We start from the raw sequence: 20,486 nt of genomic DNA, 5'->3' as shown, positions 1-20,486 counted from the left end.
TACGAGTGTAATTTTGATTTTGTCACTTAATAATTAATAATATGATGATTGGTGAGTTAATTATGTGATTTTTGTGTCTTGTACGTTGTGTATATAATCTATGGGGATTGCTTGAAAGAATAATAGAAGAATAATGCCCAATTTACATCAAGTTCACGTAAGTCGAGAGAAAAAAAAAACGTATTTTGTCGCTACATTGAAAAAGGCAGTATCAATAATGACGTCATTCGCCGGTCGTCAATCCGGTGCTTGCCTTACATAAATATTGTAGCGTCATGGCCCGCAGCCGTGAATTTCCCCCGTCATTTGTCCGATGTTTATTCTCAGCCTTTGTTTTGAAAACAACGGGCGATATTTTAAAATATTGTAATGGCACAGATGAGGGTCCAAAATGCCTAAGTGCTTGATCGCGTGGCAGCTTAAAAAATACAAGTTTAAAATCACAATATTGTTACATTTGTAGTCACTAGATGATATGTTTATGCAAATAACATTAAAGCCATATGGTTCCCGAGTCCTTTGTCCCGCGTTTCTCTGTGAGAGTTTAAAAATGTAGTTTTTATTCAGACCACCTCATGCGGACGCTGCGCATGTTTGTGTTCAATTCTCAATTCATATAATAATTTTAATGTAATAATCTATTTTTTTTAATAAATAATTTCCTAATATAGTATAGGGAATAAATTTCCGGTTTTCCCGACCGAGCTACTGATTCTCAAACTTTTGTCGGTAGTAGAAATAGCTCGGCTACTTAGTTTCGTAACGAACTCGCCAATTTCCAGCCTAAGACTAATAACTATAGTTCTGGTGGTGGCATGTGTCGCGGGTCTTCATATTAGGATATAGCGATCCTACTTATTTCCCCGCCAAGCGAAAAGTCTGGTGAATGTGACCAGCGTCGTCCGATGTCACGTAGGAGTATGGTGCTGATGTGAGATGCGTTCAGCGCCAGTCTTTACCTCACCCGGCGTCTGTCTCATACAAATTCCAGACGCTGTCAAGAATTCAATTCCGACATGCCCCGCCGCATATTTTTGGACCTAAATATTGTTATATATACAAATTTTTGCAAGCAACATGCGTTCAGATTTCAAAAATGGACCGTGGCTGTATATACCAGAACTGTTGAGACAAAGCCTTTAGTGACTATATAGGCTTCTGTAACTGAATCAAAATTTTATGTCATTATTTTTCAGTGAGTGGGCGGCTTTATGTCGTAGCCCGTAGCTGTACTCTCGTAGCGCATTACGATCGATTCTGGCGCAGCCAATTTTTCATCATGAGCGCTCGGTTGTACATTAACCATGTTGTATTTTGTACGTTTTTACATTTTTATTTTCGTGAGGCCTACGAGTTTCAAATTAAAATTTATTCGCCGACATTGGCGCTTTTCATGATTAATGCGTGGAAACAGTGATGTGTTGTTATTTGAATTTCGCTTTGGGAATGTTAACAGATTAATGTTACAATGTCGGTTTTATTGGGTTTTTTGTTTTACCGCATTCATGAAATTAATCTTTTGTTTTGAATTAAAGAGTATTAGAGTTTTTTATTGCTTAAATAAGTGAACAAGCTTATGGCCTCCGGGTGTTAAGTAGTTATCGGAGGCCACAATTAATAAACAAACAATAATCGGATTTTGTCAGATAACATAAATAATTTCCAAGACGTATATTTGATGTTTTAAAACTACGGCTAAATTGACGAATTTATTTTTGTAATATGGTCGAGAAAAACTCGGAATCTTGGAAAAGAAGCCTACATTTTGATAGAAAAAAAAATACTTATATAAAATTGAGTACAAAGAAATCTAAAGGTACGCACAGAGCTCATGTTCAGTAAAGTTCAACACTTAAAACGTTTGCCAATTTTTCTTCGCATTTTGTAGAAACTTTGACAACCGGCTATTTTCAGCATTCCAGTGAAAGTTTTTGGCATAGTACTTACCAACAAAGAACAGGGTTGGAGCGCAATACATTAAAAAAATGTGTTATAGTATAATTAAAAGTACTTTTACGGTTTAAACTCACGATTTTACTTTCTTATCTATCTTTAAATTATATTGCGATGTTTTAAAAATTTTAAAGTGTTCTAGTATTTTTGTTATGTAATAGCCACAATCATGCGTGGTGCCGCTTGAAAAATAAATTCTGTTCAATCGTTTTCGCGGGAAGTAATAAATTGTTTTAATATTATGTTGACGATAGACTTTTAATTAATAGACAACGAAAAATGAAACGTATAATTATCTCGTAAACCCATTAAATTAATTGAATAAGTGTCAAAACATTGGTTATGTAGGTAATTAAACAAAATTATTTATACGATCTGTATTCAATGCTGGCCGTTACATTTTAACATTCGAAGCGAAGATTAATATTTTAATTAAACTGTCTAAAGATACTATCATAATTTTTATTGAAATTCTAATTACACAATCTTTATTATAAACACACTGTTATGTGCAAGTTTAGATGACATTTTTAACTTTGAACATTTTACCTTTTCATGATTTACACTTCTCTTACTTAACCAGGATACAGTCGTCAGTGCTATTAACCTTAAATCAACAAGGAATTGTATTAGGTTCAGACAAGCTCTTAAATTTTCCATTTTCGATGAGCTAATAAATGTGGTTCCGTTGTGTTCCAAAGAAAGAAATAAAAGGAAAATCAGAAAGGATTCCCAATTAGGTTAAATTGAAAACATTGTCAATGTGATTGAAAATAAGAGTGAGAATAATACTTGTGAATTCTTTGTCAAGAATGTTCGTTTCGCTTGAGGCCATTCTTGTTTGTATGCTTAATATCTCAGGTCTGAGCTCAGCATTCACGGGAAGACGAAAGGCTACGAGTTCATATGAAATGTGTTCGACTTACGCCTTTTTGTTTCGTTAAGGAGCTTTACCTAGACATTTCAATATCTGATGCTGACACGACTGATATTAGATTTTTCTTTAGGTTTCGTTTCATGTTCCACTTATAAGACATCCTTGTAGGTAATGTTTTTATTTCAGTCAAGCAGGATAGGTACTTTATGTCGTATTTTCTATATGCGAGGTATGTTTTTTGAAACTACAAACAATACGCTAGAACTTCTTTACTACTATACTTGCTAAAGATATAACGATATAATGACCTTTGCATATGTTCTTTTTTTAAATGTGTATTTATAGTTTGGGGTTACATTTTTTTTTTTACATTGCTATTCGTCCAACTCTGTTACTGCTTTGCGATGTAATGTTTTCGCTCTGTAAAACACCCCAATAATTTATACCATAATCTGGGTTAAATAGATTTCTTATAATAACAAAATGAATAAAATGTCATTGTATAACGTTTACTTTCAAAATATCGAATATGAGAGAAACAGTAATTAAATTTTGGATTTTTTTTTGAGTGCTTACCGTCGCCCTTGTGCTTCTGCAATGCCTGGGGGCAGAGCCTAGCCGCTGCCTACCGTATATTTATGCTGTGACTTATACTTATCATAATATTACAATCCATGAGTTAAAAAAATAACTTTTTTTTAAGGTTGGAGAATCCATTTGCGGATACACGGTCGAGGGGGTAACAGACCGGGCTATGTCGGACTCCTGCGCCTCCAGAGAGGGAGAAGGAGACGAGGATGGCGAAGGTCCTCCAACTAAAAATAGCCTAGAGCGACAATTAAAACTACTTTTACGGTTTTTACGGTACTATTTTTGCGTTCATGGTCCATAGAAACTGTAAACGTAACAGCGGAAATTATAAAATGAAAATAGTGTACGCGTTATTAAACCGTAAACACTACGATTTATCTACGACTGGCGAAAATCGAAGACAATAGTAAATCTCAAGTCCCTAGATAATCTATACTTCTATATCTATACTAATATTATAAAGAGGAAAGATTTGTTTGTTTGTTTGTTTGTTTGTTTGTTTCGAATAGGCTCCGAAACTACTGGACCGATTTGAAAAATTCTTTTTCCATTAGAAGCCGACATTATCCCTGATGAACATAGGCTACTTTTTTTAAATTTTTTTTCTTTTTTTTTTTTGGTTTCATGTGTGTTTTAATGTTTCCGAAGCGAAGCGAGGGCGGGTCGCTAGTTTCCCCAATAAAATTATCTAGTATACGATGTACATATTATCTTCTCCGACTCGATCATTAGTTTAATGGCAAACTTCAAGCACCACAGATTATGTACGGTAACTAAAATTATTAATCATGTGGTTTTTACAACAGTGACGTTTTTGAGCGTTATGATTTTTTAAAAAGGTTGAATTTTCATGTAACTGTACCTTTAAGCCAAGCGTTATATTTTCTTCTTATATTCAATTATAATATATAAAAAATGAGATGAACCGAAATGAGATGAAGCTAATTAATTGGAGACTTTAATTAAAAGGAATGAAATTATATTAAACGAGATGAGATTGGATGAAATAAAGTTATTTACTGAGATGTTTTCGGTGAACTTTTTGGAGGAACTCGAGAAGCTACGTCTAGCGGCTTTGTTTCATTATCCCATATTTGTGCACTTTCACAGAAGAGAGACGGTTAATAAACCACCGTTGTTATACATTTAAACCTGAAGAAGCGTTAAATGAACAAAATAACTATATAACAATTCACACAACTTTGCTACACGCTGTCGCTCCAATATCTATTTATGTAAAGATTTACAAATATACTACCAAATATAATAGAGATTTACTATCCGAACGATTTTATGCAATTGAAAAAATTTACATCAATCAATAATTATGGTGTATTTTATTATATATTTCTGAAAACAGTGATTAGAAATGCAGATTACATTGGTTAGAAGCGGAGACGTATTATTTTCAATAAATAATCATTGCATTAAAATACCATAGAATAGTATTTAACATTCATAGAATTGATAATATTTCTCGATAAATTCGATTTGACAGTAAATTGAATAATACAAAAAATATTATTTATAGCTGTAATAAATAATACATAAACTATATTCATTTGCTGAAAATTACTGATAGCGTCTTATAAATGAAAATTTGTCATGTTTTGGTAAATTAATAAATAATTGCTGTTTAAAAATTAATAAATTCCGTTAAACATTTTTTTATTTCAATATTTATCTGTTTTAAGACATAAAAACGAAACTTCAACTCATAGCAAACCAAAATTCTCACTTCGATTTATTGATTTTCATCATAATATTTATTGTAAGAGGGGAGTGAGCACAGAAATGGTATATGATAGAAGAGTATGAAAGAAGCAAACATGGGGCGCTTTTTTTTTCTTGCTTAGATGGTTGGACGAGCTCACAGCACACCTTGTGTTAATTGGTTACTGGAGCCCATAGACATATACACCTTGAGATATAAGTTCTAAGGTCTCAGTATAGTTACAACGGCTGCCCCACCCTTCAAACCGAAACGCATTACTGCTTCACGGCAGAAATAGGCAGGGTTGTGGTACCTACCCGTGCGCACACACAAGACGCCCTACCACCAGTAACGACTGAACACTTCTATCTCACTGGTACTGAAAGAAGACTTAAAATAGCTGAACTATTTGAATTAATCCACACAGGGATGGATAGCGTTTCACTGCACTTTAATTAAGAACACGTTAACGCTGTGTCTTCATTCTAAATGCATATTCTAAGTAAATTGCTAGTGAAGGTATTCATTGCAACACATTTTCTCACTTAAGCACATAAAGTAGTAAATGATATATGATATATATTTTTTTCTTTTTTCTTTTTTTTTATTGCCCTTGTAGGCAGACGAGCATACGGCCCACCTGATGGTGAGTGGTTACCGTCGCCCATGGACTTCAGCAATGCCAGGGGCAGAGCCAAGCCGCTGCCTACCGAAATTACGCTATATTAATTACTACCGAATACCGCTTTATAATGTAATCCCTTATTTTGTGTGTTTTATGAAGAGAAATAGGAGCCGTCCCTTACTTCCGTTAGGTAATCCGAAAGAAACGAGATCGGTATCATTGCATGACACGGAATAGTTTCCCCCTAACAATCCTTTGTTTATTTGAATAAATACTACAAAGGAATCACTGTCTTATTTCCATTAGAAATAAGAAATGTTTTTAAGAATCAATGTGAATCCAATAAGCTTTTTTAGCTTTTAATCAGAGCTGTATTTATTATTTAAACGCGGCTTATTAGAATAACGTAAAAGCAGCGTATGATTTAATAAAAAAAAATTAATTGAATTCTGAAATTTAAAATCAACGAAAGAACTTTGTAAATTCTTATTAAGATTAAAACTAGTTTTATGGTTTAATGTCGAGTTTTTTTATTGTCATTATATTAATTCTGACGTTCCGAACACTTTACAGTTTTGCTTGTCACGGATTACTTATGAAGTTGTTTTTCGTGGACTATAGTATATTTTGTTGTTACCGTATATGTTCCTGTTATTTTTTGAGATGTGGTGCTGGAGAAGAATGCTCCGGATACCTTGGACAGCGAAGAGAAGCAATCAGTCTATCTTAGATCAACTGCAGATCAAGACTAGACTGTCCACACTCTGCCTTCGCCGCGCACTCGAGTACTTCGGTCATATTGCTCGGAAAACACCGGATAGCTTAGAAAGACTATTCGTGACAGGGAAGATCGAGGGAAAGAGACCGCGCGGGCGCAGTCCGACAAGGTGATTCGACCAAATCCGCACCACACTAGAGATCCCATTTCACGACGCCCTTCATGCGGCCAATAATCGGAGGCGCTGGCGGGACATCACAAGGAGTAAAGTCATGTCGAATTATAATGGTCACGACCCTCAGCAGTGAGGAAACGACGCGAGGAGGAGGTATATGTTCCAAAGGGATTTCCCCTTGTTGTAGATATAATTATAAATAAGTTTTTTTATGTTTTTATTACGTTTAAATGATCAATTGTCGGTTCTTTCCCGAGCATTGTTAACGATTAAGTAAACAGTAAACAAGATATAAATTATTACATAACAAAAACAAGCATTCATTTGGAAATTATTGCAACAGAATTGTATAATAATTATAATTTTTATAATAACAATTTTTTGCTTTTGTTTGGTATATACCCAATTCAAAGTACATTGCAAAAACAATCTTACGGAAGTCTACAGCAAAACGTGAATTCCCATTTTCCATTTATTCAAAATTTTAATGCATTTAAAACAGCTTGTACTAAGTTATTGCTGTATTAGCATACAAAACGCTTGTATCGGTCGTAAATACTAGTCGCATACACGAAGCACACTCGTAAATACGTCCATTATATCACCTCGTGAAGATTTCACATAAAAAAAAAACGTAAATAACTGACGAATCGTTGTATTCAGTAACGTAATTGTATTTCTGAATTTATGGAAAAAATTCACTAGCCAACTTTAATGAGGAGCTTCTCAATAGTACATATGTAATGTATGTATATCTTTATGTCTGAAATATTTTTTGGTGAAAATTGAATCGATATTAATGATTCTTATTTCATAAATCTGAATAAATGTGTAAAAAGGGGAAAAAAAGAAATGGAAATTGATTTGTGTCGCTTTAAAAATTTATAAAACGAACGCGAAGATACATAGTTGCGATATATGATTTGTGTTTGACAAACACATTTATTTATTTATTTATTTATGTATTGTTTACTGCTTTAGTGAATTTCAACCTTATGGTATAAACTGTTTCCGTAATAAAATAAGGGAACATGTAGGTGTTGAAAAGGTGTTGATATTGCACTCCACATAGAATATGTATGTTTTATGTATGTTTCTCATATTTACTAAACGTAATTTGTTTTTTCATCTTGGCTTAGTTATGTAGATTTATTCCAGTTCTAGAGATATTTTATGTGTTTATTTGATAAATGTCGTGTAAATTGGTAAAGAGCAGGAGTCCTAATTTTGTCGCTAATTATCCTCAGTGGTGAAACTGCATACCGACTGAGTGTCATTAAATTAATATGGACGCGAAAGTGCCTGTAAAGACCTACCTGAAAAAAAATAATGATTTGATTTGTTTTAAATTTATTATATTTATTAATACCGAACAAGAATCATTGAACCTTGATATGAGACACAGATTAGGACTTTTTGCAGAATTCAATATGACTAAAAAGTAATCTGTTTATTGAATTTATTGAGAGTTTATTGAATTCCGTAATCGTACATATTTAATATGAGCAGATTTTGTGTTCGAGAATATTGGAAAATGTATGAAAAAATATATATTTATTTTATCTAGAGATCCGAGTAATCTGATACGAAAAGTGTAGTATCTTGATTTGAAGTCTTCAGACTAGCCTTGTCAGTGTGGATTACATTTTAGAAGATTTTATTTCATACATAAACCGCTTTTCAACCATAAGTTAAATACATAAAATTTATTAAAGAGCCTGTTTGTGTGCAGTATTGTTTATAGTTTCTTATGCACCACACGGTATGACTATTATCAATTTATTACATATATGTACATATGTTATATGATATTTATAAAATAATAGACACAAAACCCTTCTTTTCGAATGTTATTGGTAAAATTGTCTAAAATTTCATAAGATTCATCACAGGTAATAATAGTAATACACACAGATAATAATATGTTTCCTACATTAATAAATATTGAACATAGCTTCTATATTTTTGATTGAAAATTGAAAAAAATGTGACGCAAATTAAGAAAAAAATAGTAAATTTATTTCTTGTCTAAAATTTAGTTACACGTTGATATCGCACGTGTCGCACTGGTTGCCAGGGCCCTGAAACTGCTATACTTTAAGACAAATATTTTTTGTATGGAAACTAGCGACATCTTGTAGCGGATGCCCCTAAACTTATATTTTGTTAATAATTAAGGTATTTAATTATTGTTTTTCGTCGGATGAATCATCAAAAAAAAAACCATCATCATCAAAACAAAGAAAATGAAATCATACAAGCCTTTATTTGTTATAGATAAATTGATTAAATTTTAACAATTGCGGTATCTGAAAAATTTACAAAATCCTTCATTCAAAATAAAATGTAAGATAGGTAATATGCTACTGCCAGCTACAAGAGCAATGAAAAACTAATCGAAGCGAAGCCATCTAGTAGACGACGCCCGTAAACATTTTTGTTGAGTGCTTGAGTTGCTTATCTATAACTAATTTATGTGTATTATCTATGCTCGTTGCTTCAGTTGTGTCCATAAAAAAAAAAATCAATACATTAATTACAAGAGACGTTATCAGTATATTCACAAAGGGAATTTTTAAATGGCAAAGCACTTTTACTTCAATCCCTGGATTATTCTTTCTGTATTTCGATTACGACTCGGAGATGAACTTATTCTGTTTGAGAGTGAAAATGGGAAAGTTCTATTAGCCTCTTTGGTTGTTAATGACGGGCCAGTTTCGTATATAATATATAATATAATCTGAACTGACTCTTTGACTCTCTGAAGTTCAATTGCCCAATGTAATTCACATTTCGCCGGCAGTTGCCGTAGATCGTAGCAAAATACATCTAAGTCAAGATAAAATATTATTTTAATGAAACACTAAATACTTTTAAATACTTGAACGCAAGCCATGACAAAATTCTACGTTCTTCACATAATCGTCTCTTACAATGTCCTATCCATCGCTCAGATTTTTTACATTCTTCTTTCTTTGTACAGTCCATAATATTATGGAATTCGCTTCCCAAAGAAATCAGGATGATCAGCAATCGCTTTACTTTTAAACTCAAAGTTCGCGAACACATCCACAAAAAACTGGAAGAATCATCTCCAAACTAGTTTATTTCATTTTTCAATTATTATTATTATATTATATATATATTTACTTTTAGCCATTCTTAACTATAATACTAAATTGTGTATTTTCATGTGTATATTATTGTGTGTAATTATGTGTATGTATGTATTTTACTATTTTATACATAGGTATATTGAATTGTAGTATATGTATTCTATAATACTGAGATATTATTTTAAGGAAGATTTTTGTTTTGAGTTTGTTCTTTTTTTTTGTTTTGTTGTTGTTGTTTGTTATTTTTTTTGTCAATGCACCTACCATGCATTATCTCTGCACCACCCTATGGTCGACTGGAAGAGAATGCCCATGGCATTAAGTCCGCCTGTGTACAAGTTTTGTTTTGTGCATAAAGTATAAATAAATAAATAAATAAATAAATAAATAAAACCCTGATATATTAATACAATTTAATGAAGCATCTACTGAAAGTTTATAATGGTTTGTTGTTGAATCATGCAAAATAGGCTTTGTGAATTCTAATGAAATTTGACACAAAGTTGGTTAATAAACTGGATTATTAATAAATGGAATAGTGTTTATCAAAATAAATTTTCACTGGTGGTAGGACCTCTTGGGAGTCCGCACGGGTAGGTACCACCGCCCCGCCTATTTCCACCGTCCCGCCTATTTCCACCGTGAAGCAGTAATGCGTTTCGGTTCGAAGGGTGGGGTAGCCGTTGTAACTATACTGAGATCTTAGAACTTATATCTCGAGGTGGATGGCGCATTTACGTTGTAGATGTCTATGGGCTCCAGTAACCACTTAACACCAGGTGGGCTGTGAGCTCGTCCATCCTTCTAAGCAATAAAAAAATAATAAAAAATAATGAACTGGTCAACGCCAGATATATCAGCAAGTGTAAACACAAAAGTACTCACTGGTTCGTTATTTTACGTACCAATGGATATACAAATTAACTTGAACTTTATGAATCAGGGATTGACATAAGCAACGACTTGATCCGGCAATTACACTATCTCTGAATTTTAAATTGAATGCGAATGAAACCGCAAGGTTCATCTATTATTCTTGCTTAGATAGGTGGACAAGCTCACAGCCCACCTGATGTTAAATGGTTACTGGAACCCAATTACATCTACAACATAAATGCGCCACCCACCTTGAGATATAAGTTCTAAGGTCTCAGTATAGTTAGAACGGCTGCCCCACCCTTCAAACTAAAACACATTACTGCTTCACGGCAGAAATAGGCAGGGTGGTGGTACCTACCCGTGCGGACTCACAAGAGGTCCTGCCACCAGTACAAAGTTCTAGCTGTTTCTATTCTAAAAATATTTACAGCGACTTATTGCATGCGAAATGCTTGAAGCTTTAACACGTCCGTGTTTCGGTCGCTAAGGGGCGCCTTCAGACGTTAATATCCGGTTTATTTTGGTTACCGACTGTAGAGGTTATGACAATGTTCTCAGCGCTTGAATATTTTGTGTTTATATGTGAACTTTGCGAGCTGCTGTTTTTACTAAACTTGGAAACGAATTACGCTTATTTGTAGTTTTGCTGTTTTGTAAGTTTGCAGTTTAATCAATTTACCATTTTTGTTTAGGTAATTTTAGGTTTTATGTAGGTTTGCTAAATAGTGTTTTTAATATTTAGAAGTTCCCAATATTATGATATATTCGGCTGGTCAGCTGAGTTGGCTGTCAGTTCAAGAAAGTTATCAGGGAAGGTCAAGTCATATTTGCTATTTGAAGGTTTTCATGACGAATTAAATAAACAAACGTTTTATGTTCAAAATTATTTTATAATGTATTTTCGGTGCTGGTAACACACGTGTTTGGGAATATATATATACAATACAATACCCAGATGCCGAATGTTGAATATTTTAACGAATTGTTTAAAACTTTCTAGGTTATTTACTATATATGTTTTTAGAAATACTATTTGCACATTTACCGACTTCCCTCTACTAAATATAATTTATTAAATGTGAAAATCGTATTAAGAATACGTTAAACACGCTACGTTGTCTAATGAAGATAGCCGCGAAAGTTTAAAACAATCCGTAAAGATTACGGGAATCGAACGCCCACTGACGCCGCGTGACACGGTAGTTACGTTACGCATCAAGGAGATGGGACACCGACAAAAAGATGCCTAAATGCCTAGATGCCTAAATGAATTGCTGTTCGTTAGTCTCGCTAAAACTCGAGAACGGCTGAACCGATTTGGCTAATTTTGGTCTTGAATTATTTGTGGAAGTCCAGAGAAGGTTTAAAAGGTAGATAAATATGAAAATACTCGGAATTAAATAAAAATAACAATTTTGTTTTTCCTTTGATGTGTCCCCCGTCGGTCTTTTATTTATCGATTGAGGCACTACGAAGTCTGCCGGGTCAGCTAGTTAAAAATAATAATTTAATAATAGCAATAAAACTCTCAGACACAGCCCACTGAGTTTCTCGCCGGATCTTCTCAGTGGGTCGCGTTTCCGATCCGGTGGTAGATTCTGCGAAGCACGGCTCTTGCTAGGGTTCGTGTTAGCAACGTCATCAGGTTTGAGCCCCGTGAGCTCACCTACAAACGTTAGGGTTACGCTGAAATAGCCTCTCAAGGCTCACAGCTTAGGTACGAAAAAAAAAAAAAAAAAAATTGCAATAACTTTATCTTATAGGCAGAGATAGACAAAAAATAAAAATTGAGTTTTTAGAAGTATTTATTAAACGCACTAAACAATGTAGTTAGTATAAATGTATAGTAACATAATAGTCTGTATCAAATATTATATGTTACTTAAAAGCCCAATAAAACAATTCAAAACGAATGAATTTTATGACGAAAACAAAAAAAAAGTGACTATTGCTATAGTAACCATTATTTTTGCATGAAAAGAGGACTAGGACCAAAAAAAACCTATAACAAATATTACTGACTGGTGACCTCTTGTGAGTCCGCACGGGTGGGTACTACCCCCCCATCTATTTCTGCCGTGAAGCAGTAATGCGTTTCGGGTTGAAGGGTGGGGTAGCCGTTGTAGCTATATTGAGACCCTAGAACTTATATCTCAAGGTGGGTGGCGCATTTACGTTGTAGATGTCTATGGGCTCCAATAACCACTTAACACCAGGTGGGCTGTGAGCTCGTCCATTCATATAAGAAAAAAAATTATATATACGTATATTACGAGATCGTTAATTACAAATCAATAGCCATCCAATATGGCCCATATTCTGTCAAAACTAAGCGACTGCCTAAACTATACACTTATTTATTAGTAAGTATGATAGCTTAGCTTAGTACTTTTTTTACATGACGCTTAGCGATCGTTGTTTACACTAATTGACTACTCTACTCTATCTGTAAAACAGGTTATGTTTTACGCTAAAGGTTCGTCGTGCAAAGTTAATCTACACAAAATGTATAAAAAGATTTCTAAACGATTATTTGCGAACTTCATAACATAACAATATATACATACATTTATAATATATTTTTACATTAAAATATTATATTTGAGTATAAATAAATGTCATTAAAAAAAAGTACAAATAAATAAATAATAGGTCATTCACCGTTCACGTTATCACGTTTTAAAAAAAAGGACAGCGTCTTAAAAAAACAGTAGTGTCCTGCCGAAAACAGTACGAATGGTCACCATAGCTATTGCTGACAATTACCGATCGAATGATCACGTTTGCTACTCGCGAATACCTACAATTTTTATTACGTAAAAAGCGAACGAGCTAAAGCTCATGAATCGACAGGCCTTATAAAGTTCTAGACCAGTTATGTCGTATGTTCTAGGTCGTAAATGCGCTTAATAGAACACTCAGACCAATTGGAACATCTGTGAGAGTTTTTATATGGACCTCGTCTGATTAATAAGATATAAAAGAATTAATAGCGGATGTTGTCGATTTATTTCAATTTTATAACGTTTTCGAGACAAACCTGCGGAATATTCATGAGTCTATGAATGCACAAAAGCGTATCGGAACAGAGACATCGTTTAAAAATACATATACTCAAATATATACGATTTACTATCATTAATGTCAGAGCATAAACGCAATAAATTCAGAACATTATCGCATTTATTTCACTTAATACCTTTTTAGTAAAAGCCCATCCATCTCTTCCAGTGTAGTATTTATCGAGTGTAACCAGTAAATGTGGTAGATAATATAAATATCTACCTAATTTTAACATAATACCACACAGCGTGTTTAGTGCAAGTTATTTAACGTTCTCGATAGCGTAAAAGTTAACTCAAATTTGTACGGAGTTGGAGCGTTTGCCTACGTTTGCCGCTAGGGCGCTGTTTCAAGCACACTGAATTGGTTAATGGGGCCTACCGACACCGCCACCCACCATGGGGTATATCAACATATTATTTCAGTCATGGTATCCATAACATCGTGCATATTTCGCAATTCTAATGCGGTCTCAAATCCATACTTATCTGCGAGCTCCTATAGGCCGGCTTCCATCGTATCCGATGTGCAATAGTTAGTATATTTGTTATATTAAACACTCTTACAAGCAGTCTTTTCTTCCGTATAAAGACGCCATTGTTTCAATATGGCATCATATTACGGCATTCACAGTGTGAATAATCTATTTGTGCACATCTGTCTCAGAATCAGCGTCATCAACACTGAAAAATAATATGCCTGACTTAATTCACATTCATAACATTACCCCTGCATTGTTCTAACTTAACAATGTATCTCTGACGATTACTGAATGAATGTATCAACGAAAAAAAAAAGTTTAACAATGGTGCTAACCTGTTGTCTGATGTAACGGTATTTATATCGATATGCTGTTAAATATCGATATCCCACTGAAGCGGTAATCAAAAATGCTATAAAATAATACGACCCTAGTCTGGGATGACTGTTCGTGTATGTTTTTTTTTAAAGTTTTGACACTTCTGTTATTACTTTTTTATGTTGTTAACGCCCACGCCACATTGTTAAGGCCAATTTTTCCTCCAAGCTCCATCGTTACGTCTTTTGTAGGCGTGTGTTGTAAAGCAACACTAAATAAAAGCTTTCGCAACGTCCTCATCGATAGACTCCGTAATTAAATAGCTGAGGCTCTGTACAGTAAATCTTAATTAATTATTATTAAATGAGGACTGTAAATTTGTCTAAAATTTTATGATGAATTTGTTATAGGCTTTTTTCGTTGTTATATGCGAGTATGTTTAAAATGGTTCTTACTGGTCGTAGGACGTCTTGTGAGTCCGCACGGCTAGGTACCACCACCCTGCCTATTTCTGCCGTGAAGCAGTAATGCGTTTCGGGTTGAAGAGTGGGGCAGCCGCTGTAACTAGACTGAGATCTTAGAACTTATATCTCAAAATGGGTGTCGCCATTTACGTTGTAGATGTCTATGGTATCCGGTAACCACTTAACACCAGGTGGGCCGTGAGCTCGTCCACCCATCTAAGAAATAAAAAATTTAACAAAAAATGGTCTTATAATCTGACAGGCAAATAAATGGTTTAGAATTTTTTGGGTATTTTTTTGGCGAGTAGTCAATGTCCTTTAAATGTGTTTTACGCTTTAATCTCCGCGGCAACGAAACTTTTTTGAATTTGAATTTGACTTATTATAATTGTTAATTATCAAATTATAATATCTTCTGCTGAATGTTAGGGCATAATTAGTCATAGCTTCTGCTCTTAAACGTACACATCGTATTCTTCAAATTCTCAAATAATGTACAGCGTATTAAAATATCTCAGTTAAAATAACCATTCATTTCTCCTACAACACCTAATGCCAAGCACAGGTCTCCTCAAAGCGTTTCCATTATGCCTTTATACGTCCCATACATTTCACGTTTTTATTTTTTTATTGCTTAGATGGGTGGACGAGCTCACAGCCCACCTGGTGTTAAGTGGTTACTGGAGCCTATAGACATCCACAACGTAAATGCGCCACCCACCTTGAGATATACGTTTTTTTTTTTTTTTTTATTGCTTAGATTGGTGGACGAGCTCACAGCCCACCTGGTGTTAAGTGGTTACTGGAGCCCATAGACATCTAGAACGTAAATGCGCCACCCATCTTGAGATATAAGTTCTAAGGTCTCAGTATAGTTACAACGGCTACCCCACCCTTCAAACCGAAACGCATTACTGCTTCACGGCAGAAATAGGCAGGGCGGTGGTACCTACCTACACAAGAGGTCCTACCACCAGTGATTACGCAAATTGTAATTTTGCGGGTTTGACTTTTATTACACGATGTTATTCCTTCATCGTGGAAGTCAATCGTGAACATTTGTTAAGTACGTATTTCATTAGAAAAATTGGTACCCGCCTGCGGGATTCGAACACCGGTGCATCGCAACAACGAATGCACCGGACGTCTTATCCTTTAGGCCACGACGACTTCACATAGAGGTCTCCTCATAGCGTTTCCATTATGCCTTTATACGTCCCATAACATTTCACGTAAATGTAATTATGTTGAAACACACATTTAATCTGTGTAGAGTAGATTATAAATAAAAATTGATCGATCGATCGACAGGTCGATAGTAAACTACCGTCAGACGACTTTATTACCGTTCTAGTTGCCGTAAACGTAGAAATAGATTTATTAGTCGAACAGTTTTGTAGCACTTTATAATTGTGAACGATTTGTTGGAATGACGCGCTATGCCTTTAGCAATAGAAACTCGCCGGCTCAGGTTGTTCGGCGACTATAAATTTTAGAGAAATATAACTGGATTTGTATTCGCCTTTCTTAAATGTAGACTAGCAGTCAGGAATCACGTTTACAAATGAAAAAACAAATAATAGTTTAAAAAAACTAATTAAATACGATGTTATAGAAAATCCAACTAAAAAATAGAAAATAAATTTTAATAAATTTGAATTAAAAATAGTGTAAGAATAAATGATTTTATTGTAAAAAAAAAGCGTGAGAAAGCGTTTCAATAATATGAATATCACCCACAATATTTATAAGTCCAGGGGCGAATGGTTTGCAACTTTACAGGGGAGCCATTTATAGTTTAAAATTTGGAAAATATATCATAACAAAAAAAAACGCTTCTTCGGCTATTTGAATGGGGTAAATTGAATTGAAGTTCAATTAAAACCATCGAACTGTTGAAACTAATCTATACTAATATATAAATCTACAGCGGTTTTTACGGATGTTCCGTTACAACTACTGAACCGTGCATCCGAATGACTTGAAACTTGGTATCCATGTAGAAAATACATGTACTTAATGGATAGGCTAATATTTATATGAGTGTGGGACTCCCTAATAATAATGACAATAAATGACAATGTTAATTTTAAATGCCCAGCGAAGCGGGCGAGTCCGGCTAGTACCAAATAAAACGCACCTTTTACCAATTACAAAGATAAATGTCACGTATTAAATTATTGTCGCATAAACCTAATAGCCTTTCACCCCTCGAAGTGATTGTATCAAGAAAAACGTCTTGACGAAGTTTAAAAATAAAACGTATGTACTAGGAGTACATAGTTAATAAACAAATGCCAATCGAGTATTCGTAATAAAGACAGAGTGAGATATGTCAACTCGATAGGGTTTTTATCGCCCGCGGAGACTGATGAGTTTAATTAAAGTCATAATTCCGAGAACAAACCCGCAGTAGGTACCCGTTATATATCTACGTAGAGTAAGTAGTCAGATGTCGGCACCGCAACGTCTGAGACTCGGTACAGAGTCAACCGCTAGCAACCACAGCTTTGGCATTCTAAAAGAGCTCCAACCGAAACAACTTACAAACAAATTAGAGTTCTTTGTTGTTTTGACGTTCGATAATGCATATTTAAGTACACTAGTTGTCCACAGTAGTCTAAATTCAACTATAATCAATTGAAATTATAAGTTTGAACATTATTAAGGTTCTATTGTCAAAGACTATTATACCTAGGTACGTCTTTATTCACAGATCTCGCCAAGACCACACTATAGACAAATAATATTAAAGATAAACAATATTAACTTATTCTTATTTTGACCACAGGCTTTAAGCAATAACAAAAGTTTGACAATAAACAAAGAGTACGTATATATGTATGTGTGTCTGTGTCAAATACATGATAGTGTGTGTTATGTTTTTTTATTGATTTAATGTAATATTAATGCATAATTAAAAAAAAATTGCATTCTGCACTTCTTCTCTATGTTCTCTATAAGTGTGGGAAATTTCATACTCCTCCGTCTGCGCAATTTTCGTAAAAAGGGGTTCAAAGTTTTTGCTTCACGTATTAATATATAGATTATCTATATTCACGCTGCTTAAGATTTAGAAACCACCGTATCATCCACTGTAAATATAATAAACTAATTTGTTTTTATACCTTATTTGATTTAAGATGAAGCCTTTCCCTCACATTTTCATTTTAATGAAGAAAATCATTTAAATCGTCAAAGAAATCTACTGAAATTGAAAGTGAAATACGAAAAGATCAAAGTGTATAATGAAACCGTGGCAAGCGTTGACAGAACGATAATTTCCTTGCAAAAATTATAATTTCAAAATTTTTTATATCTACAATAATACGGAATTATCCAACTAAAACTATAAATAAGTTTCGAATTAAAAATAACTAAACGTGTTCTGTATATTAAAATAAACAAAATGCGTCAATCCCGATTGAACTGACGACGGACTGTCTTCTGTAAAACCAACAAATATAATTAATTGGTTTCGGCCAAATACGTGTCACAGTAGCAAAAACTTTAATGATAATTTAAAAAAAACGAGTCGTTTTGGCGATGACGTATTTGAAATCATTTGAAAGACTTGAAAATAATTCCACTGAAACTCTAGACAGACTACCAGCCACGTGTCGACTACATTTATGTTTGGAGGCCTGTTTACACATGTCTAGTTGTGAAATAGTCAGTAGATAGTTATGTGTTTTTGATACGTAAATTAAATAAACATAATGCGGATGTGTGTTGCTTGCTGGCGTTTTGCAACAGGCCCAATATCAAGCGTGCATTGAACACTTTTCAACAAGCCCTTTGAACTTCTCGCCCGATCTTCTCAGCGGGTCGTCATTTCCATCCGGTAGTAGATGCATTGCCGAAGCAGCTGCTTTTGAGCTGTTAGCTTCCCTTGGGAGGCACTCGGGAAACTGTTAGCAAATCCCACCCCTCCTGGCTGAGCCTTTGCTCGCCCACCTGTCCTCGTGAAACTGTAAAGGCCATCGGGCCTCTAGTAATCATTCCTTCATAAAACAAAAGTTTTCAACATACTCGTAGCTAATAATAAAAAGAGCGTTCGTTGTCGGGTTTTGGTATTTCATCATGAAATTCAATTATTAATTTTAGAATAAAGGATGAAAGCACATTATTATTTCTAATTTTCTATCCCCTCAACATAACGAATCTTTGTATTTGTTTTTCAGCAGTGAGCTTTCTGTTCACTGTGCCGAATTCACTTCGATAAAGCGGCACGACACGAGAACCCTCTCATCGTGGCCACCGGTAACTACATTCCCGATCCTGCGGAAAGAATGGAAAGCAGTCGACGTCGCCCCAAACACGTCATTTCGGATCCTTCCGATCCACTAATGGTGCTTTTAGGTACCTCAAGCACCTGTCACCGTTTTCGTCGAACCTGTCGCTTGCGACGAAGGTCGCGACGAGTAAATTAACCCTCAGACACAGCCCACTGAGTTTCTCGCCGGATCTTCTCAGTGGGTCGCGTTTCCGATCTGGTGGTAGATTCTGCGAAGCACGGCTCTTGCTAGGGTTCGTGTTAGCAACTTCGTCGGTTTGAGCCCCGTGAGCTCATCTACTAGTTAAGGTTCCGCTGAAATACCCTCTCAAGGCATCAGCTTAGGTAGGAAAAAAAAAGTGCCGAAATAAATGTGCTGAAATTGTTATTCACATTTTACGTTTCTTTCAAAATTTAACAAACATATTTACGGTCACAAAACTAAATGGCTTCAGCATTAAATAAAAGAAATATTGTCGTAAAAATGTACCAATCGTTTATCAGCAAATTATTGATTTGATCAGTAACCCATATTTAAACAAAAAAAAAATCCCCCGTTTCAAAATCAGAAAAAATTACTTTAAACTATTAAAAAAAACTTAACTATTAGTTAACTTATATATTAGTTTTGGTACGAATCCACTTTGATATTGATATTTCGACGGGCAACGTGTAAAACGCGCATTATTTAAGTGTCGGTGTACCGTGGACAGGTTCAAGGCTGCGGTCGCGCATTGTTCTGTGATATCTAGACGAGGATAGCAGCGGCTCGCTTTTGTACAATTCGCAGTTTATTTTTTGCGGCGCCCTGAAATAGATCTAGTCGAGACTTGAAAAACGTTTATTATTATTTTGTATTTGTGCCGGCACCAGCGAAGCAGTGTGAATTCCAAACGAAGCCAAGATGTAGCTAAACTTTTTGCTTTTGTGAGGACATATTATGGTATAACACAGTTTTATATCACGTCTCAAGAAGGCCCCTGTATGATGTCAACGACCCTCGGTATCAATTTGACACTAAATTGGCAAATCTCCGTCTAGCGTTCCAGTGCAATAAACACTAGTATGCTTTTTGGCAAACGAAATGTGGGGAGACAGAAAAAAAGCTGGGTCGATGATATAATAAAGACTGCTGGAAAAGTTTGATGCATTTGGCCAAGGACAGGGAAAGGTGGAAAAAGATTTAGGAGGCTTTTTTTACCCCAGAAGGGGCCATACAAAGAAAAAAAGAAGAAA

General features: G+C 34.7%; 1 protein-coding gene across 3 annotated transcripts in view; it reads left to right on the top strand.

The window, feature by feature from the left end:
* The window catches only part of LOC101743158 (division abnormally delayed protein), a 147,905-nt gene that overhangs the window by 72,509 nt on the left and 54,910 nt on the right, over positions 1–20,486 (top strand). The window contains exon 1 of one of the 3 annotated variants that reach the window (XM_062672696.1): positions 2,075–2,094. The exons of 1 other annotated variant lie outside the window; for it this stretch is intronic. The gene's annotated coding sequence lies outside the window, so the exon portion shown is untranslated. Of the gene's footprint in view, positions 1–2,074; positions 2,108–20,486 lie in introns of those variants that run through there. One more of the 3 variants, XM_062672695.1, reaches the window with a different exon arrangement.

This window comes from Bombyx mori, chromosome 15, assembly GCF_030269925.1.
Source record: "Bombyx mori chromosome 15, ASM3026992v2".
NCBI classification, from domain to species: domain Eukaryota; kingdom Metazoa; phylum Arthropoda; class Insecta; order Lepidoptera; family Bombycidae; genus Bombyx; species Bombyx mori.
The sequence above is the reverse complement of the archived record's forward strand: the minus strand, read 5'-3'. Positions and strand labels throughout refer to the sequence as shown.